Below are 22,669 nucleotides of genomic sequence, written 5' to 3' on the forward strand. Positions count from 1 at the left end.
GGACTTGACTTGTGGCCAAGTGGGCTAAGGATCTAGCATTGTCATTACTATGGCTTGGGTCATTGCTGTGATTCAGGTCACCGTGGTAGAGACAGGTTGTACCCTGCTCTGATTGCTGCATGCCACAGGTACAGACAAAAAAAACAAAAAAAACATAAGAGTGCAGATTGGTTTTAACCCTATACTGTCTTGCACTTCTGATTTTTTTTTCTTTTTTCTTTTTCTTTTGCTGTGCCCATGGCATGCAGAAGTTACCGGGCCAGGGATTGAACATGCACCACAGCAGCAACCTGAGCCACAGTAGTGACAATGCTTGGACCTTAACCCACTAGGCCACCAGGGAACTCTCCATCGTGCACTTTGGAAAAGAAATTGTCCTGAGTTAATCTCCCAACAAAGATAAACTAGTTTCTTATGTTAATATTTGGTAATCTGTGTTGAGAATATTTAATAGTACTTTCGTACTTTATAAATCACGCTTTTGATTCAGTAACTTAATCTTAAAAGCAGACACATTTAAAAAGTTGTAATTTAGCAAGTCCCACTTGAAAAATATATAATCAACGATCAAGCAAGACCTTTCTTCTATTCAGGGCAACAGAAAGTAATGATTATCCCTAACCTTTATCCCTCATACCCAAAGTCTGTACTGTGAGTTTACAGGCACCTTTATTTCAAGTATCTCTTTATTTTTATCTCCTAGACTAAAACTGTCATTATCTTCATTTCTCACGACGTGGGTCCTAAACATGCCGCAAACCAACATTAATAGTTCCACTTCAACTTTCTGTGTCCAGGTAGGCACACAAACACTAACAAAAACCTCTTTTCCTTCAGGAATCACCCAAGACTCTCCTACTTTCTCTTCCCCCATGATCAGTCACTCTCCACATCCCTTGGTCCCAATGTCCGAAATAGCTTAAGTCTTTATTTTTATTCCTCTCTACCTAGTTCAGCTTCTGACCACATCTCTCCTGGATCTTTGCAACAGTCGTTTAACTGATTTTCTTACCATTCTCACCTTATACTTTATCCTTTACATTGGAGGGAACTTTCTTTTTTTGTTTGTTTTGTTTTGTTTTTGGCTGTGCTGACTGCATGTGGAAGTTCCTGGGACAGGGATTGAATCCAAGCCACAGCAGTGACTCAAGCTGCTGCAGTGACCAGACTGGATCCTTAACCTGCTGCTCCATAAGAGAGCTCCCAGAGGAAGCATTCTAAAACTTAAGTTCAAGTTACCATTTTGCTTGAAACTCCTTAAGGTTCCCCATAATAGAAAAAAAGTATTTTGTCATTCTTTGTCATTCATGACTCTTTTTTTTTTCTTTTTAGAACTACATCTGCAGTATATGGAGGTTCCTAGGCTAGGGGTCGAATTGGAGCTGTAGCTGCCGGCCTATGCTACAGCCATGCCAGATCCAAGCATCTGCAACCTACACCACAGCTCACAGCAATGCCAGATCCCACTGAGCAGGGCCAGGGATTGAACCTGCATCCTCACAGATACTAGTCAGGTTCCATTACCACTGAGCCACAGTGGGAACTCCAAGTCATTCAGGATTCTTTAAAGACTCATTTTATTGCAGTAGCTTCATCATAAGCAATACCATTTATGAAATCACGATAGTGATGTGCTGTCTATAGGTCCTTTTAGAATATGCATTTTTAAAAATACATATATCATTGTCCTTGTGCCACCTGCAGTTATTTTTCCTATTGGCCCAAATTTGGATGCATTGACTTGACAGATGAAATCTAAGCCTGCATTAAAGCCAAAGAGCCTCTGTGGTGTCATCCCTCTTCTACTTTGCCATCCCCCTCTTGTTACTGTCCTTTGTACCATACATTCATGAAGACTGAAATCCTAGGATTTGGCTTTAATGCAGGTCATACAGTTCTTTCATCTCTCTATGCCTTTGCTTGGAGCAGCCCTCCCGTTCTTTCCTTAGTGAACTTTTTATCCTTTAGAGGTCACCATATCAGTCTTCATCTTTTTGATATTTTCCCTGAAAATCCATCCTTCTGTGTCTGTATCTACTTGTAGCATTTTTTGCATTCGAGTCTGCAAGCATTTGAGGACAGGGCCCAAGTCTTCTCTCTTTATCTTACTTCCTGGCATAGAACTAGAGTATATGGTAGGGCTCAAGAAAGTTCGTTGCATTTAGCTGAATCTTTCAAAGTTAAAATCGGATAGGAGAGTCCACAATCAAGGGAGTCATTCTAATTCCTGAAAGTCTTCTATGATCTCTATCGCACCGGTTCATAAAAGGATGTTAGAACTGATCATACCTAGAGTTGCCCTTTTAGGATGAGACGTATGGATGAGGTGATCCCAGATTCACAACTCCGAAGCCTACACATGCCTCTTCTGCCTTTCAGTTGACATGTATTGGTCAATACATATTAGGTTATGACTCATTATACTTACTGTATACTGTTAGATTACTTGCAGAACTCAGATACTTTAAACACTACATGATGGGGACTGGATTCTTAGGAAATAAACCAAAATAGAGAAAAAGCTATATTTATAATGTAAATTTAAAGCAGCAAAAGATTGGAAACAATTTACATGTACAGTTTAAATGGTTAAGTAAATTATGTCATTTTAAAGGACTATTTTTCTACTATTGAAAATGATAACTGAGATTAAGGAATGAGAAAGTGAACACTAAGTAATCTTAAGTAATGAAGCAGAAAGAAAAATTATATTTCTCATTGAGATTACAAGTATATTAAGAAAGACTACATTTTTGAAAACTTGGAGGAAATGTAGTATCAAAATTTTACCGGAGTTCCCGTCGTGGCTCAGTGGTTAACAAATCTGACTAGGAACCATGAGATTGCGGGTTCAATCCCTGCCCTTGCTCAGTGGGTTAACGATCTGGCATTGCCATGAGCTGTGGTGTAGGTTGCAGACGCGGCTCGGATCCCGCATTGCTGTGGCCCTGGTGTAGGCCAGCGGCTACAGCTTAAATTAGACCCCTAGCCTCAGAACCTCCATATGCCATAGGAGCAGCCCTAGAAAAGGCAAAAAGACAAAAAAAAAAAAAAATTACCATTAGTTGCATTAAGATGGAGAGATAATAACTAGACTAAGGAGTTCCCACTGTGGCTTAGTGGGTTAAGAACCCAACTAGTATCCTTGAGGATGCGGGTTTGATCCCTGTCCTCAGTGGGTTAAGGATCCAGCATTGCAGCAAGCAGTTTAGGTCACAGATGCGGCTTGGATCCCAAGTTGCTGTGGCTATGGTATAGGCCTTCAGCTGCAGCTCTGATTCGACCCCTTCCTGGGGACTTCCTGTATGCCACAGGTGCAGCCTAAAAAGAAAAAAAATAAAAATAAGTGGGTTAAAATTTTTTTTTCTTTTTTTCCCCAAATTTTCTGAGCTGAAGATCTGACGGGATGAGCCAATCCAAAATCTTAGGCCAAAAACAAAGGTACAGATACTGGGCTAGGGAGTGGAGTAGACTCCACCCTACTCATGTTTCCCCTCACAAAGTCGAGACTTCCTTTTTTTCAGCTAGGAAGTTCGTAGTTCCATAGAGTTCTTGAAACAGGCTCCCTAAATTCTTACCATCAGGCCAGGATCAGAGCCAGCCCAGAGGTCAGCAGAAGCCTGGTTGGCTGGAACCATCTTCCATCACAGTAAGCGCACCTCCCTGCAATGTGGGGTGCAGTCCAAGTGTTGTAGGTACATTGAACCTGAATGAATTGATAAGTAATGAATTGGAAGTAAATGCCACGGAATTGATAGCTTCTGAGATCTTCATGTTCCAAGATTTCTACAGCGGTCAAAATCACTGGTTTTCCTTTCTAGTGCCTGTAGGCATTTTCTTTTCCAGCTCCTTTGTAGGTGACTCTTTGTCCCCCAAGTCCTCCAGGGTCCCTGTACCTTCTACTTGCTGCTTGGGAACTGGAGTGGTAGAAGTGCTGAGGGCTGCAGAGAAGTAGCAGGTGTGGAAGCTATGGGTACTATGCATCCTCTCCAACCTCCTCCTGCTATTTTTTGTGTTGTCTTTCTTGGCATTTAGCTTTGTCACCCACTCTGTTGCACAATTCAGAAACCTGTGATTGGCTCCTGTGTTTTTTTCTCTTCCCTCACTCGCCTTATCTAGCAGTCGCTCAGTTCTGCTTCATGCCTTCATAATTTTTCATCTGAGTTACTCCGATAGCCTGCAGACAAAGCCCTCTCATTCTGATCTTGGTCACTCCCACTATCATTTACATTATGGCCAGATCTGATCTTGTCACTTCCCTGTTTAAAATCCCTCTGAGAGCACTTATGATGCAATTCAAAGCAGTGAGCAAAGTGTGGAAAAGTCTCACAATCAGCCCTTGCCTGTGTCTCTGCCATTCGCTCCTCCCCTTGCACTGAAACAATGCCAAGCTTGCTTTAGACCTTAGTCTCATCATCTGTAAAATGTGGATGATAATTAGTGCCTCCTTCAGATGGTTGTTGTAAGGCCCCTCAAACCTGTTTCATACCTCCTTGCTTTTGCACAGAGTGTTCCTTTGTCTTTCGAGCTGGCTGATTTCTGCTTGTCTAATGGAGACTTAAGTCCAAGAACGCCTCCCTGATTCCAGTCTGAAATGAACACCTTTCCCCTGTGCTCCACTTTCCTGTGTGTACTCCATTGGGAGCCCATTTTGGTTTTTTTGTTTGTTTGTTCTGTCTTTTCAGTGCTGCATTCTCGGCATATGGAGGTTCCCAGGCTAGGGGTCGAATCAGAACTTCAGCTGCCAGCCTACACCACAGCCACAGCAACGCAGGATCCAAGCTGCGTCTGCAACCTACACCACAGCTCATGGCAACGCTGGATCCTTAACCCACTGAGCGAGGCCGGGGATCAAACCCACAACCTCATGGTTCCTAGTTGGATTCGTTTCCACTGCACCACAACGGGAACTCCGGGAGCACTTTTTACATGGAGGAAAATGTCTGTCCTTCATCTCTCTTTATCACCAGTGCCAGGCTCACTGTGCTTAATTAAGGTTTGAAAAAAGAACGAATGTCAGAGTTTCCATTGTGGCTCAGAAGTAATGAACAGGACGAGTATCTATGAGGATGTGGGTTCCACCCCCACCCTAGCTCAGTGGGTTAAGGATCCAGCATTGCTGTGAGCTGTGGTGTAGGCTGGCAGCTGCAGCTCTGATTTGACCTCTAGCTGGGAACCTCCATATGCCACAGGTGTGGCCCTAAAAAAAAAAAAAAAAAAAAAAAAATCTAAAAAAAAAAAAAGAGAGAGAGAGAAGAGGGTCTGTAGACCTGGGCTTAATACTGACTGCCAATCCTGGTTGGATGGCATTGAGCAAGTCATTTACCCTCTCTCAAGTCTCCCATTTCTCCCAAGGAGGGTGGTCCAGGTGATCCTGGAAATTTGTTTCTGTTTCAAAATGACAAACTTTTGGAAAGAGCAAAAGCAGCAAGATAGTCTTAGAAAATGGGAGACTATGTTATGAAATAGGAGGTACCTCCCGTTATTCTCCTTTTTCTCCTCTCTTTACGAGGTCATTTTCTACTGAGGACGTCATTCATAAGGACTATGCTCTCCCCAACCCCAGCTGGAGCAAGGGCTTAAGACTTCTCTTTGACCAGCACATGAAGAAATGTGATGATGGCTCCTGGAGACGTTTGCCTTCACATACAAGTAAACCTACTCAAAAGAGTCAAGACTTCAAAACCCTTTTTCTTCATAGGAACAGCTACTCTCTCATAAAGAATATTGAAGTATCAAATATAAAACTAGGAACAGATTGAAGCATTTATTACCACTTGAAAAAGGAAGAATAATGCAGGGGTCTGCTATATTCTCCAGTTTAATAGGCCAGAAATCTCTATAAATTTTGCAGGTTGGGAGTTCCTGTCGTGGTGCAGTGGAAACAAATCCAAATAGGAACCACGAGGTTGCGGGTTCGATCCCTGGCCTTGCTCAGTGGGCTAAGGATCCTGTGTTGCCGTGAGCTGTGGTGTAGGTCGCAGATGCAGCTCGGATCTGGTGTTGCTGTGGCTGTGGCATAGGCCAGCAGCTGAAGCTCCAATTGACCCCTAGCCTGGGAACCTCCATGTGCGGCGGATACAGCCCTTAAAGGACAAAAGACAAAAAAAAAAAAAAAAAAAAAAAAAATTTGCAGGTTGTGGGAGAGCATAAAGTCTATTACCATTAATAAGACTGCCCCTGCTCTGGCATCTTCATCACCATTAGGAGAAGCGAAGAAAGGGCCCAGAAAGCCTCTGCCCTCACACATTCTCATCCCCTTTCTGTCTGGAGGCTGTCATCACTAACCTCATTTTACCATTTATCCCAATATGTGGTTTTGTCACCCTAAGAAGCTCTGAACACTCAAGTCACCCCCTCATCAACCAGACTCCAAACTCCCAAAGCAAACCACCCCACCTCTAACATAAACACATTGCATTTCCTGTCCTTTGCATATGTGTTTGGAGGGGGAGTTGTTTGTTTGTTTGTTTGTTTGTTTTTGGCCTCACGCATGACACGCAGAGGTTCCAGTTCCAGGGATTAAACCTGCACCACAGCAGTGTCCTGAGCCAGAAGGTGACAATGCCAGGTCCTTAATACACTGAACCACCAGGGAACTCATTTTTTAACTAATACTTTTTTGGGTTTTTTTTTTTTTGCTTTTTAGGGCCACACCTGTGGCATATGGAAATTTCCAGGCTAGGGATCGAATCAGAGCTGCAGCTGCTAGCCTACACCACAGCCACACAGGATCCAAGCCGCATCTGCAACTTACACCACACCTCACGGCAATGCCAGATCCTTAACCCACTTCGCGAGGCCAGGGATCAAACCTGCATCCTCATGGATGCTAGTCAGATTAGTTAACCACTGAGCCACGACAGGATCTCCACTAATACGTTTTTTTTAAGTAGTTCCACGTTTATAGAAAAAAGAATGGAAAGTACAGAGTTCTAGGAGTAAGACATTAGCACTAGGTAGTCATGTCACACTGTTGTTGACTGATAGTCAACTAACACCTTGTGTCTTTCATCTGAACTGTTTATCTCCCCTCTTCTGCATCTATATGGCTGATGTACTGAGCCTAACCAAAGAACTTTATATTTATACCTAATATATGCACATTCTTCATTTTTAGAGTCAACCTGTAAAGACCTTTTTGGTTTCTTATTTGCAACATCCCATGTATATTCATTCAACAGCTATCTGTTGAGCATCTGTGCTATGCCAAGCATTGTATTCCTGAAATAAGCCTGAGTATATAGAAGGGATTACTGACCCCATGAAGCTTATACAGATATTTCCTAATTTACTTATTATATTTTGATTATCTAAACACATCTTTGGGTAGTTGTTTGGGGATTGTGATTTTTTTTTTTTAATGACCTCAAGTAGGCCCTTATGTTGCCTGACAATCATGTGTCACTTCTCCCTGTCTAATCACTCTCCTGCTCTCCTAGATAACTATTTCCTGCCTTCTTTTTCTCAAGCCTCAATCTCAACTGATCTTGCGTCCTAGAGGTAAAAAAGACGAAAGAGAGTTTAAGCTAAGAGAACAAATGGAAAGTCCTAATGTCCTCTCTAGTCAGAGTCCTAAAGGATGACAGTAGAATGAATGGAAGAGATCTAGTATTTGAAGGGATAATATTCTAGAACTAAAGAAAATCATGAGCCAGATACAGATTGTACAACAAATATCAAACAAGATAAATAAAAATAAATCCCTACCTGAGGTATTATAGAGAAATTTTTTTATAGAATACTAAAGGCAGGAAGTTCCCATTGTGGCTCAGTGATGACAAACCTGACTAGTATCCACGTGGATGCAGGTTTGATCTGGCATTGCCATGAGCTGTGGTGTAGGTTAGAGACACGGCTTCGGTCTGGTGTTGCTATAGCTGTGGCATAGGCCAGCAGCTGCAGCTCTGATTCAACCGCTAGCCTGGGAACTTCCATATGCTGCGGGTGTGACCCTAAAAAAAAAAATAATAATACTGAAGACAAAGAGATCTTAAAAGCAGTCAGAAATAAAAGACAGGACACCCACAACAGTAGTCTTGCCTCTTAGAAGCAAGAGGCCACTATTACTCTGGCAGTATACTTCTTATCAGCAACAGTGGAAGCAAAATAATAAAATATCTCCAAGGTGCTAAATGAAACATGTAACTTAGAATCATGCTCTCAGCAAAACTAATGTTCAAAATTGAGGGCAAAATAAAAGCATTTTTATTTAAGCAAAAATGAGAAAAATTTACAAACAATAGGACAATACCTATGGAACTTCTAAAGGATATACTTCAGAAAGATGGGGAGTAATTCCACTAGGCAAGAGGATGAAAGAAAAAATAAAGAGGAGTTCCCGTCATGGTGCAGTGGTTAACGAATCCGACTAGGAACCATGAGGTTTCAGATCCCACGTTGCTGTGGCTCTGGTGTAGGTCGGCGGCTGCAGCTCCAATTAGACCCCGATCCTGGGAACCTCCATATGCCACGAGAGTGGCCCAAGAAATGGCAAAAAGACAAAAAAAAAAAAAAAAAAAAACTCTATGTGTAAGTAATAATAATGGCTATTTTCTGGGGATTTTTTAAAAGGACAGCTAAAATACAAGACAAAAATTTGGAGTTCCCATTGTGACTCAGTGGTAATGAACCCAGCTAGTATTCTGAGGACACAGGTTCAATCCCTGGCCTCACTCAGTGGATTAAGGATCCTGTGTTGCCATGAGCTGTGGTGTAGGCCATCAGCTGCAGCTCTGATTTGACCTCTAGCCTGGGAACTTCCATATGCCAAAGGTGTGGCCCTAAAAAAAAAATAATCAAAATCTTACAGGCCAAGTTCCCCTCACGTTAAACTAGAAGTCAAAAGTAAGGACATTTTTTTAAATTGTAAGTTAGTTGGGGTAACACTAAGCACTATTACAACCCCTGCACTTTACCTATTTAAATCAATGGACATGTTTTTGTTTTCATATGGTCTTTCTCTGTGAAAGTCAGTAAAGAACTCACCCCTGAAGTGATTCAAATACCTGGGCTCCTTCCTGAGTGTGGCTTCTCTATCCCCTTAGGGCCTCAGTGCCTTCTTATTCAACTCTTCAGTCTTTATAATACTTTCTTTGCCAATTTCAAATTTTTTTTTTGCAAATTTCTCCATTTAATCTAAGTTTTCAAATTGATGGACAAGAAGTTATTTACAGTGTTCTCAATTTTTTCTTACCTCAGTTAAGTATGTGATTATGTCCTCTTTGGTCCCAACAGTATTTATGTTTTCTCTCATTTTTCTTGATCTGTTTTGCCAGGGGTTACTAGCCTTTTCAAAGAGCCACCATTTAGCTTTTGAAGCCTCTCCATTGTATATGTATGTTTTCTCCTTTATTTTTAAACTTTGCTTTTATCTTTATTATCTTTTTGCCGCTAACACAAGTCGAAGTAAGTTGTCTAGCAAAACTGGATTAAGAAAAATGATCTGAAGCCTTTTTTCTATGCCCATCAGACTTAACTGTTTCTAAATGTTAATTGCATTTAGAAACTTATATTCTATAAACATAGTTATTATGGAGTTCCTGTCGTGGCGCAGCAGAAACGAATCTGACTAGGAGCCATGAGATTGCAGGTTTGATCCCTGGCCTCACTCAGTGGGTTAAGGATCCTGTGTTACCGTGAGCTGTGGTGTAGGTCGAAGACACAGCTCGGATCTGGCTTTGCTGTGGCTCTGGTGTAGGCCAGTGGCTACAGCTCCGATTAGACCCCTAGCCTGGGAATCTCCATGTGCCTCAGTGTGGCCCTAAAAAGATAAGGGACAAAAATAATAATAATGAAAAATATAAACATAGTTATTACTTTGTATTTTGTGCACTTCTTTCTCTTTATTTTATCAGTCAAGGAATTTTTCATTGTAAGGGATAGATCTCTTAATTCACAGTAGCTCAAGGGAAAAAACATATTGGCTTGTGTGGCTCAGAAGACAGGTGCGGCTGGGTGCAGGTATTCCATGATGCCTGTGTCTCAGCTACGTTTTCCTCTGCTTCATCCTCAGGTAGCCTTTCCTGATGTAGTGCCTCAGTGGCTACCAGGCATTTTTGTATCTTGCAGGCCTGGCAGCTCCAGCAGAAAAAGAATCCAGCCCCAAGGGCTCCAGCACAAGTTCCAGGGTTGAAGTTTCAGCCCACAGGCCTACCTGTCACCAGGGATAGGAGTGGGAGTCAGCTGTCAACTCTAATCAGCCTATGTGGGCTAAAGATGGGGGTGATTCCTCAAAGAAAGAGTCGTGTAGGTGTGTGAATAAGAAAATGTCGTGAGAGGAGGGACAGATGGATAAATGAAGGGAGGAAGGTTAGTAGTGAAGGGAGATGCTGGGCAGGCAGGAATACTTAATGTCCCCTGGATTGTAGCAAATTCTGAGTTAGCAAAGTTCACTTGTTCCATCAAGAGATTCAGGAAAAGCTAATGGGAACAAAACCTGGGCAGAGGGATAATCAAGAGTTATAATTTCTCTTCCACATGAAGTAGTTCCTTCATCCCCATGGTGGTACTGTAGAAATACACATCTCCCCACTGTATGTTACGTTTCTACCAACTAAAATTTACCTTTAAAGAGATACCTTTTTCAGAGTTACCTCATGGCTCAGCAGGTTAAGCATCTGGCATTGTCACTGCTGTGACTCTGGTGACTGCTGTGATGCAGGTTTGTTTCCCGACTTGAGAACTACTGCATGCCACGGGCGCAGCCAAAAAAAAAAAAAAGTGGTACCTTTTTCATTATGGTACCATGTCATATCCTATCTATGGGATTCCCAGAGGTGAATGTAGCCACTAGACACATCTAGCTATATAACTTTAAATATGAATCAATTGAAATTAAATTAAAGATTCCGTTTCTTGGAGTTCCTGTTGTGGCTCAGCAGTAATGAGCCTGACGAGTATCTGTGAGGATTCGGGTTTGATCCCCAGCCTCGCTCATTAAGGATCCGATGTGAGCTGTGGTGTAGGTCTCAGATGCGGCTCAGACCCTCCATTGTTTTGTCTGTGGTGTAGGCCAGCAGCGGCAGCTCCAGTTTGACCCCTAGCCTGGGAACTGCCATATGCTGTGCGTGCAGCCCTAAAACAAACAAACAAACAAACAAACAAGATTCGGTTTCTCATTCACAGTAGCCACATTTCAAGTTCTCCGTACCCACCTGTGGCTACCATATTGACAGCTCAGATGTGGAATATTTCTTTCTTTCTTTCTTTCTTTTTTGTCCTTTTGCCATTTCTTGGGCTGCTCCCACGGCACATGGAGGTTCCCAGGCCAGGGGTCGAATCGGAGCTGTAACCACCGGCCTACACCAGAGCCACAGCAACTTGGGATCCAAGCCGCGACTGCAACCTACACCACAGCTCACGGCAACGCCAGACCCTTAACCCACTGAGCAAGGCCAGGGATCAAACCCGAAACCTCATGGTTCCTAGTTGGATCCGTTAACCACTGAGCCACGACGGGAGCTCCAGATGTGGAACGTTTCTATCACAGAAAGTTCTGCAGGACAGCACTGACTTAGCACATGAAGCTGTTACCAGCATTTTGGTATTCAGTGTCTTTCTAGTGACCATTTCTCTAAAAGGGATTGGATGAGAAATTTTGATTATGACAGAGAAAGTGAGAGAAGCTGACCAGGACCATTTGCAGCTCCTTCCAGATGGGACAGCCTCTGCCATCACTGGTGAGCTGGAATCTCTGGTGATCTCTTTGAACCTAACCCACAATAGCCGTCCGGGACCAGATGCTCAGGAGACACCTGAGAGCAATGCTTGGGGGGAAGGGGGTGTGAGTGGCTGCTAGTGTCAGTCCCTCTAAGGAGGGTTTTATCTAAGACAGTCAGTACCCACCAATACCAGGTGTCATGCATACCCACTCCGTCATCCACATAATCATCTCTCAACGTTACAGAAATGTGATAAAAGCTGGGTTTTTTTTGTTTGTTTGTTTTCCCTGCGGAGCCGTCCCCCTGTATTCTGTTGCTGTGGTAAACAGCCAACTGGATAAAATTGAGAGGAGGAAAGGGTATATTTCCTGTGACGTTTGAAGTGTTGATGAGAAGACCCTCTACTCGGAGGCAACAGGTAAGAAGCTGCCACTCTCTGTTTTGTTTTTTTCTGGAGGGTTTTTGGTTTGGGTCTGATTTGGTTTTATAATCCATACATGCCCAGAAACTCTTAATTCCCTGTCATGCAAAGAACAAATTAAAGGTATACTCATTCATTGCTGATAGAGAGCTGTTTGCCCCCATCTCTCAAAATTACAGACATATGCTCTTTGACCCATTTCCAGGATTTTATCTCATAGGTATACAACATGTAAGGTTGCTCTAGCATTCCAGTAATTATGTTTCTCATACACCATTATCTGGACTAGCAAAAGATTGGCAAAACATAGATACCTATCAGTGGGAGACTGGTCAAGAGGCCACAGTTCATCCATTAACTAGACTGTGTGTGCCACAAGAAATATTGTGGTGCCATAAATAAGAATAAGACAATCTATATATGATATGGAGCTAGTTCATTACTATATATTCAGTGAAAAAACACAAAATCTAGGACAATGAAGGTATTATGTTATCATCAGTGTAGAAACATAGGTTTTTCCCATTCTCTTCCTTTTTTGTCTTCCTTTCAGATCACCCCTTCCTTCCTTCCTAAGTATGTCTAAAGCCACTAGGTAGAGTCTGCATGGTAGGCCGGGGTTGAGGAGGAAGCCACAGGGATGGGGGCTTGCAACAGCCTCACACTGTATGGGAGCTTGAGTGGAGTGGGAGTGGCCTAGCACAGGAAGTCCAAGTAGGAGAAAGAGGAGTTTGTGGGAATGGCGGGGGTGGGGGCGTGGTGGTCCTGAACCCACAGGGAGAAAGTAGCATCTGCCGAGAATGGCAGCTGTGATGGGAGCCAGGCATCTCACACCAGAGGAGTTCCAGATAAGGAAAAAGGGTAAACGATTGGAGTTGGCAATACTGGACGTGAATATTTTCTTAGTCTTTTGCTCTTGGAAATAGTGTTACAGTGAGTAACTTTGTGTATTGTCCATTTGCACCCATTTTGGCAAGTTACCCTCCAGTGGTTCAGGAGGAAACAGTTCTTTGTACTAGTCTCACAGTTTTTCTGTAAGCTTGAAGTTATTTCAAAGTAAAAAGTAATAAATGGAAGGGAAGGGAAAATACCTCTGTGTGTGTGTGTGTGTGTGTGTGTGTGTGTGTGTATTTGTATGGCATAGATTATTTCCAAAAAGCCAGGAGTTCCCGTCGTGGCGCAGTGGTTAACGAATCCGACTAGGAACCATGAGGTTGCGGGTTCGGTCCCTGCCCTTGCTCAGTGGGTTAAGGATCCGGCGTTGCCGTGAGCTGTGGTGTAGGTTGCAGACGCGGCTCGGATCCCGCGTTGCTGTGGCTGTGGCGTAGGCCGGTGGCTACAGCTCCGATTCAACCCCTAGCCTGGGAACCTCCATATGCCGCGGAAGCGGCCCAAGAAATAGCAACAACAACAACAACAAAAAAGACAAAAATAAATAAATAAATAACAAAAAGCCACACACACTAACATTAACATCTGTTGCCTCTGGGAAGGGGACCAGTATATTGGGAGGGAGATTTCATTGCATTCCCTCGTGTACCTTGTGAAAGTGGTTTTGTGAATTGATTACCAGTAGAGGAACTAGGTTTTGTAAGGCCTAAAGCTTATACAATTTAAGACATTTAAGAAAAATAAAGCAAAATTGGCTACAAAAGTATTTCTTTTAGGAGTTCCCATCGTGGCACAACAGAAACAAATCCAACTAGGAACCATGAGGTTTTGGGTGTGATTCCTGGCCTCGCTCAGTGGGTTAAGGGTCTGGCGTTGCCCTGAGCTGTGGTGTAGGTCACAAACACAGATTGGATCCTGCGTGGCTGTGGCCGTGGTGTAGGCTGACAGCTATAGCTCCGCTTTGACTCCTAGCCTGGGAACCTTCATGTGCTGCAGGTGTGGCCCTAAATGAGAAAAGAAATCACAGTATTCAATTGCTGTCTTGGAAATGCAGGTGTCTTCCCTCAGATCTCTAAAGGCAGGTGACCAGAAATGCCCACATTGAAAGTCTTTCTGGTTGCACCCTGAACACTGCATGACCCCCAGCTCTCTCAGGGCCTCTGTAAGTGAGGGGTCCTGGAAGCCTCACCTTCAGTAGCTTCAAACTTAGACAAGCTAATTTTTTTTTTTTTTTTTTTTTGTCTTTTCAGAGCCACACCTGCAGCGTATGGAAGTTCCCAGGCTAGGGGTCTAATTGGAGCTACAACTGCCAACCTACACCATAGCCACAGCAACTCGGGATCCCAGCTGCATCTGTGGCCTACAGCATAGCTCATAGCAACGCCAGATCCTTAACCCACTGAGCGAGGCCAGAGATTGAACCTGTATCCTCATGGATGCTAGTCAGATTCATTTCTGCTGAGCCATGACGGGAACTCCCAGACAAGTTAATTTAGATATCTAATGCTTTTTGTTTATTTTTATCCCTTCTTTTTTTTTTTTTTTTTTTGGTCTTTTTCCTTTTCTAGGGCTGCTCCCTCGGCATATGGAGGTTCCCAGGCTAGGGGTCGAATCAGATCTGTAGCCCCTGGCCTACACCAGAGCCACAGCAACGCAGGATCCGAGCTGCTTCTGCAACCTACACCACAGCTCATGGCAAAACCAGATCCTTAACCCACTGAGCGAGGCCAGGGATCGAACCTGCAACCTCATTGTTCCTAGTCAGATTGTGGCACAACATTAACCACTGCGCTGTAATGGGAACTCCGATCCTTTTATATTTTAATGAGACCTCAGAGGCACATGTTTGGGTAAGTCAGAATTCTTGATTTAGGACACACAGTCATTATTAGTACATTAATAGTCATTTTGTACTTATTTACTAATATATTTATTTTTCTAATTTAATAATAATTATCCTGAAACCTACAATCAAACAGGAACCAGAGGCTTAATAATATCATGTCCTTACCTAATTACTTTTCTCCATCTCATCCTCCTGTTTTTCCCTTGATCTAGCATTTTGTGATTTTCATTGCTTTGTACCATATTACCTTTTATTTTCTTAAGTTTTATCAAGAATATATGTGTGCCTAAATAATGTATTGTTTAGTTATTTGTTTTTGAACTTTGTAGAAAAGAGATTGTGCTATATGTGCTTTTCTGGGACTTCTTTTCCATGCAGCTTCATGTAACTCAAGTTCAGCCTTCTTGTTGGTTAGTTTGCTCACTTACTTCAACAGAATTTCCACTGTGATTTGTCTCCTCCTCTACGGTGGGCCTGTGACTATTGAAAGTAAGCCTCTATGGACATTCCTATTCATTCTATCTACATGGGCAAGAGCTTGGCATTTACTTAGCAAAGGAATTTCTAGGTTGTAGGGTATAAGAGTGTTCAGGAGTTCTCGTTGTGACTCAGCAGAAACGAATCTGACTAGTATCCATGAGGACTCAGGTTCGATCCCTGGCCTCGCTCAATGGGTTAAGGATCTGGTGTTGCCGTGAGCTGTGGTGTAGGTCACAAACATGGCTTGGATCCTGTGTTGCTGTGGCTGTGGTGTAAGCAGGCAGCTACAGCTTCAATTCGACCCTTAGCCTGGGAAGCTACATATGCCTCAGTGTGGCCCTAAAAATAAAAAAGACAAAAAAAAAAAAATCCAAGCTGTAGCTTATATTTCCTGTCTCACTAAAACTTTCTGTATGGGAAAGGTACCAGATGGTTCAGCTCTGATTTTATCTCCTTTCACTTCCTAGAGGATCTGCAATGGAAGTGGTAATGAACCATGAAATGACCAAGTGGTGGAGGACCTTGTTACCCAGGAGAGCTAATACTTTATTGTGAGAGTCAAAAGTTGATTCTTGCAAAGGAAACCCAAAAGAAAACAAAAAGACAACTTACAGAATGGGAGAAAATAGTTTCAAATGATGCAACTGACAAGGGCTTAATCTCTAGAATATATAAGCAACTTATACAACTCAACAGCAAAAAAACCAATCAATCAATGGAAAAATGGGCCAAAGACCTGAATAGACATTTCTCCAAGGAAGATATACAGATGGCCAACAAACACATGAAAAAATGCTCAACAACGCTGATTATAAGAGAAATGCAAATCAAAACTACCATGAGATACCACCTCACACCAGTCAGAATGGCTATCATTAATAAATCCACAAAAAACAAGTGCTGGAGGGGCTGTGGAGAAAAGGGAACCCTCCTGCACTGTTGGTGGGAATGTAAACTGGTACAGCCACTATGGAGAACAGTTTGGAGATACCTTAGAAATCTATACATAGACCTTCCATATGACCCTGCAATCCCACTCCTGGGCATCTATCCGGACAAAGCTCTACTTAAAAGAGACACATGCACCCGCATGTTCATTGCAGCACTATTCACAATAGCCAGGACATGGAAACAATCCAAATGTCCATCGACAGATGATTGGATTCGGAAGATGTGGTATATATACACGATGGAATACTACTCAGCCATAAAAAAGGATGACATCATGCCATTTGCAGCAACATGGATGGAACTAGAGAATCTCATACTGAGTGAAATGAGCCAGAAAGACAAAGACAAATACCATATGATATCACTTATAACTGGAATCTAATATCCAGCACAAATGAACATCTCCTCAGAAAAGAAAATCATGGACTTGGAGAAGAGACTTGTGGTTGCCTGATGGGAGGGGGAGGGAGTGGGAGGGATCGGGAGCTTGGGCTTATCAGTCACAACCTAGAATAGATTTACAAGGAGATCCCGCTGAATAGCATTGAGAACTATGTCTAGATACTCATGTTGCAACAGAAGAAAGGGTGGGGGAAAAACTGTAATTGTAATGTATACATGTAAGGATAACCTGACCCCCTTGCTGTACAGTGGGAAAATAAAAAAATAAAATTAAAAAAAAAAAAAAAAAAAAAAAAAGTTGATTCTTAATTTGGCTGAAAGATGAGAGTGTGTGAATAGCCTGAAGGTATAAATATGAATCAAAGTGCTTTTCTTTGTATATACATTTCTGCTTAGAGAAAGCAGAAGTCCCATCAGATGGAAGTCAGTTGACTTCAAATCATCTTTTCTTATTTCGTTTGTTTAGGCTTATTTGTAAAGCTGGATTCTGAAAATTTTTGACATAAAAGAGCTTCTGGTGAGGAGTTCCCTGGTGGCTCAGCAGGTTAAGGACCTGGCATTGTCACTGCTGTGGCTCTGGTTGCAGCTTCAGTGCAGGTTCAACCCCTAGTCCAGGAACTTCTACATGCCATGGGCATGAAAAAAAAAAAGGCTTCTGGTGAATTCCACAGCAGTCTGCATAGGCTGACTCTTCCCCAGAAGAAGCAGTTGTCTCCAGTCCTGTTCTACTCACCCACTCTTGAGTTCCCCATTGGACAAAGCCTGCTAACACTGACCTTCCTGAATAAGTCTTATGAATACCATTCCAAGAGTTTCATTTACACCTTCCAAACTTTTTTTTTTTTCTTTTTGGTTTTTAGGGCCACACCCATGGTATATGAAGGTTCCGAGGCTAGGGGTTGAATCAGAGCTACAGCTGCTGGCCTACACCAGAGCCACAGCAACACAGGATCCAAGCTGCTTCTGCAACCTACACCACAGCTCATGGCAACGCTGGATCCTTAACCCACTGAGCGAGGCCGGGGATCAAACCCACAACCTCATGGTTCCTAGTCAGATTCATTTCCACTGCATCATGACCTTGGAACTCCACCACCTTCCAAATTTTTTAACACTGATACACTCCCTGTAAGAGTATCAGTAATTCTTTCTGCCTTCTTAGGATAAGTGCCTGGTTCTCCTAAAATTTGAATGAGCTCCTTAAAGTTGCATGGGCATGATGTCTGATCCATTGCAGACTAGAGAAAATATTCACATTGAAACTTTTACCACAAACTTGGAGATGCCAGAAAACCAAAGGAAGGAATAAATATGTGGGTGCATGAATGTGTGTGTGTGTGTGTGCACTATAAATTACAAAACTAGCTTTATTATATCTAAACAAATCTCTGGCTACAGTAGGAAACACAGCTTATTCCTATAGGTTTGGATACTTCACATCTGTTGTCTTAGAGTCTAGGGATTAAACTGCCGTTTTAACATAGGCTGTTACTGTATTTTACCGACAATGGAGTTCCCATTGTGGTGCAGCAGAAACGAATCCAACTAGGAACCATGAGGATGTGGGTTTGATCTCTGGCCTCGCTCAGTGGATTAAGGATCTGGCATTGCTGTGAGCTGTGGTGTAGGTCAAAGATGCGGCTTGGATTCTGCCTTGCTGTGGCTCTGGTGTAGGCTGGTGGCTACAGCTCAGATTAGACACCTAGCCTGGGAACCTCCATATGCCACAGGAACGGCCCTAGAAAAGACAAAAAGACAAAAAAAAAAAAAAAAAACCCTGAAATAATAATAATCAGTGAGTAAAAGTGTAAAGGACTGGGGATGGACGTTACGAAATTAACTAACTGTCTCTAATTGCACATTAGCTGACTCAGAAATACAGATGAAATTTTTCTAGGGAGAAACACTCCACCGGTTGTTGATTCCCTCTGAAGCACTTCACTGCTCTCAGAAAAAAATAAATCCACCATGGTAGGTAAGGATAAACGTGACAAAAGGAAAAGTACTGAAATGAAGATCCAGGCATAAGATCTACCTCACCCACATCTAAAACGTGAGGGAAAAAAATGCTTCCATAACGTCACCCACATCCTCAGCCATTTGTGACTTGCCCCGTAAACTTTCCCACATTTCCGAAGCCTCCGGAGTAAAAACCCTCAGCCAGGGCTCTTCTAAATGAGCCTCAGTCGAGAGAGCACCACTTCTCCTCTCTTACGTCGTCATCTCATCCCCTGTCTCCCCAGACCGGATCTTCACACGAGGAACATGCTTACTCAGCGCCCCCTCCATCATGACTGACCTCTGTTGATGTCTATTCATCTGGGGGGGAGGGGGCAAAAACTTCTGGACTATTGTTAAGATATAGCTGTGGACATCAAGCGTTTTTTCAGAGTTTGTTTTTGGTTGGTTGGTTTTGTTTTCCTGCCTGTCCATGCTCCCTTCCTCCCCATCTTCTGGTAAAGGAACTAGGCTGATCTGACAGACAGCCCTTCTAGCTTGCATCTGATCTGTGGGGGAGGGGACCGATCCCACCCCTGGCCCTGGGACAAGCATTAAAACAACCGAGGTAACTCTGGAGCTGGAGCTGCCAGAGGCAGGGGTGTGGAGGAAAGCACTGGGGCCCACACTGTCCAGGAGCCAGGCCAGCTCAGCCTCGCAGAGGGCGCTGGGGAGGGGACACCAAGGAACACTACCACTGGAGCTGGAGCAACGTTGTTCTTTGCCGACAGGGCCACCAAGGCACAATGGTGACGCAGTGTGTCCAGTGCCCAGCGGTGGACAGGACAGGAAGCCCCATCTCCCAAGCTCCCCTGCCCCAGTGAAGGCCAGGAACCACAGCAGCAGGAAGGAAGGGCCCTCCCAGTGGGTGCTTTCTCTGTCTTAATAGAACCTAGGGCAGTGCCTCAGAGCCAGATGCTCAAGGACTGTCTGGCTTTGAGGAAGGAAGCCATGGTCAGGCCAATTTAATATGAAACTTAATCTTTTCCCAGCGCTCAAAGAATGGAAAGCCAGTGTTTCCCTCAGCCCCCAGAAGTATGACAGTAGAGCCCTACCAGCCCCCGGGGAAGGGAAAACCAGTTTTTTGGGATACCAATCATTCTGACTGGGTTCTTGGAACTCTTGTGAAAGAGGGAAGACCTGGGAAAAGAAAGGGGCCTCCTGCCCCCCGAAGGGGAGGTCCAGGGGCTGGCTGGGAAGAGGAGAGGTAGGCAGGGGGGTCAACGAGGGCCGGATGGCGAGAAGAATCACCCAGCAAAGAGGAGGCCTCCTTGTATGGGAAGCATGGAGGTCAGGGATGGAGGTGGGCGAGGCCTGGGGGCCTCCCCTGTGAGGGACAGTGCTCAGGAGCTCCTCTGGGAACCACTTGGGGGCCGAATCACCTAGTGAGCCTCTCCCACCACCTGCCTCCAGACCTGGCTTTGGTTCCTCCTGGGGAGTAGAAGGGAACTTGCCTTCATGGCCCTCACCCCACCCACACCCCTCTGTGACTGGTCAGCCGGAGCAGTGCCCCGTTAAGGCCACTGGGCTTGACTCTGACTCATCTGGTTATCCTGTGTGGACACACTCCAACCCCAGGTGCCATGGCCCTGGGAAGAGAGCAGGGGTCCCGGGCACCTAGTTAGCCGAGAGCCATCACCTCTACTTGGAGGGCTCATGAGCTTGGCCTCTGAGCTGGTTCAACAGTTAATGAAATCCTGTATCAGAGTTTTCAGGGGAGAAGGGGCCTCAGGATATGGTGGGGGAGGGTGTTGGTCATTTGCTGTGCCCAGCTGGGAAGACAGATATGGCAATGGCACTCTTGACAGGCCCATTGTTTTGGAAGGTACTACCTCCCAAGTGATTCCCTCCGAGAAAGAGATTTCAGGTGCAGGCCTGACTGGGCCAGTGAGCTCCCCCGCCCTGAACATGTGCGCACACGCACACACCCACGCACACACCCCTTCAGGATTTGTCACTTTCTGAGCTTAGAGGTCCTGCCTCTCTCTGCAATTTACCATTTCACAAATGGAAACTCAGTTCCACCTCCAGTAGTAGGGAGTGCTTTCACCTTTCTGGGGGAAGGTCACGTTCCCCTCAGTCCTGGTGCAGTCCCTTGACCCGATACTCTGCCAAGACCCCTCCTTCAGCCCAGTGACCATGCCAGGCAGCAGCGCTTGGAGCCAGTACCTGCCTATCAGCTGCCCAGCTCTCCTGGCCTGGGATCCTCTGCCACAACACTATCCTCCCTGTGTTATTCTTCTCCCAGGTGGGCATCCCACCAGCCCACCCCCGAGGGCCCCTCTTGGTGAAGTACTGAGCACCCATTCTTTTTTTTTTTGTCTTTTTGTCTTTTTAGGGCCGCACCTGGGGCATATGGAGGTTCCCCAGCTAGGGGTCTAATCAGAGCTACAGCTGCCAGCCTATACCACAGCCACAGCAACATCAGATAATGAGCCACATCTGCGATCTCCACCACAGCTCACAGCAACACCGGATCCTTAACCCACTGAGCAAGGCCAAGGATCGAACCCGCAACCTCATGATTCCTAGTTGGATTCGTTAGCCACTGAGCCACAATGGGAGCTCCCTGAGCAACCATTCTTTTAGCTCCATTCTGTGCCCCAGATTTAGGGAAAACAGACTTTCCTCCTGTCTTGGCTATTCTGAGACCTAACTTCCCATTAACACTTCCCACCCGCAGCAAAGTCCAAGAACCTTAGAAACTGGATAAGGCAAAAACCCTGAAGCAGCATAGAGCCAACTGATTCATCAGCTCCAACAAAAGAGACAGTTACTTTTCCTTCCCAAAGGACCCACAGTGGGCATCCGAGGTATAAAATGAATCTCAGGAAGGTCCCTCCCCAATGGCTGATCTAGCAATACTCAGAAGAGCCTTGGGGCAGACAAGCAAGAGACTTCTGGAAGAACCATAGGAGAAAGGCCTAAGAATGAACTTAGAACCAGGTGGCATGATCAACAGCCTGCAGGTCTGGATCCAATCAGAGACATTTGGTTTGGCTCATGCAAAATTTTTATACATTAGTTGCAACATTTTTGTTTTTGTTTTTGTTTTAATTACTCAATGAATTTTATTACATTTATAATAATCATAAATGTACAACAATCATTACAACCAAATTTTATAGCATTTCATTCCAAACCCTCAGTGCATCCCTCCACCCCCAAACTGTCTCCTTTGGAAACCATAAGTTTTTCAAAGTCTGTGAGTCTGTATCTGCTCTGCAAAGGAGTTCAGTGTGTGCTTTTTTCCAATTCCACATGTAAGTGGTAGCATTTGATATTGGTGTCTCACCATCTGACTGACTTCACCTAGCATGATAATTTTTAGGTCCATTCATGTTGCTGCAAATGCCATTATTTCTTTCCTTTTAATGGCTGAGTAATATTCCATTGTGTATATGTACCACATCTTCTTGACCCACTCCTCTGTCGATGGACATTTAGCTTGTTTCCATATCTTGGCTATTGCAAATAGTACTGCAATGAACATTGGAGTACATGTGTCTTTCGAGTTATGGTTTTCTCTGGATAGATGCCCAGGAGTGGGATTGCTGGATCAAATAGTAGTTCTATGTTTAGTTTTCTGAGGAATCTCCATACTGTTTTCCACAATGGTTGCACCAATTCACATTCCCACCAACAGAGTAATAGGGTTCCTTTTTCTCCACATCCTCTCCAACACTTATTGTGTGTAGACTTTTTGATGCTGGCCATTCTGGCTTGTGTAAGGTGGTACCTCATAGTGGCTTTGATTTGCATTTCTCTAATAATGAGTGATGTTGAACATCTTTTCATGTATTTTTTGGCCATCTGTGTCTAATTTGGAAAATTGACATTTGGTTTGGCTCATGCAAAGTTTTTACACATTAGTTGCAACGGTTTACAAGTTAGAGATTTTCATGTAAAAGTGAAGATTTGTGCTGGCTTTTCTGGAAAAATGAGAAAAGAGCTGGCAACCAGACCTGTGTTCCCTTACGTCAGCTCCTGAATGGAGCAGAGTTAGGCCAGCCCTCT

The 22,669-nt window shown here is 44.0% G+C and overlaps 1 protein-coding gene across 4 annotated transcripts in view; it reads left to right on the forward strand.

The window, feature by feature from the left end:
- THEM5 (thioesterase superfamily member 5) overlaps positions 1-22,669 on the forward strand; it is a 39,024-nt gene that overhangs the window by 1,270 nt on the left and 15,085 nt on the right. For 2 of the 4 annotated variants that reach the window (XM_085023094.1, XM_085023096.1), the window contains exon 2: positions 11,993-12,081. The gene's annotated coding sequence lies outside the window, so the exon portion shown is untranslated. Of the gene's footprint in view, positions 1-10,071; positions 11,682-11,958; positions 12,082-22,669 lie in introns of those variants that run through there. The other 2 variants (XM_013997133.3, XM_085023097.1) reach the window with 2 other exon arrangements.

The sequence above is a fragment of the Sus scrofa genome, chromosome 4, assembly GCF_054392235.1.
Source record: "Sus scrofa isolate SSC_HxYL_T2T_F1_AM1 chromosome 4, Sscrofa_HxYL_maternal_Yorkshire_Landrace_v2.0, whole genome shotgun sequence".
NCBI classification, from domain to species: Eukaryota; Metazoa; Chordata; class Mammalia; order Artiodactyla; family Suidae; genus Sus; species Sus scrofa.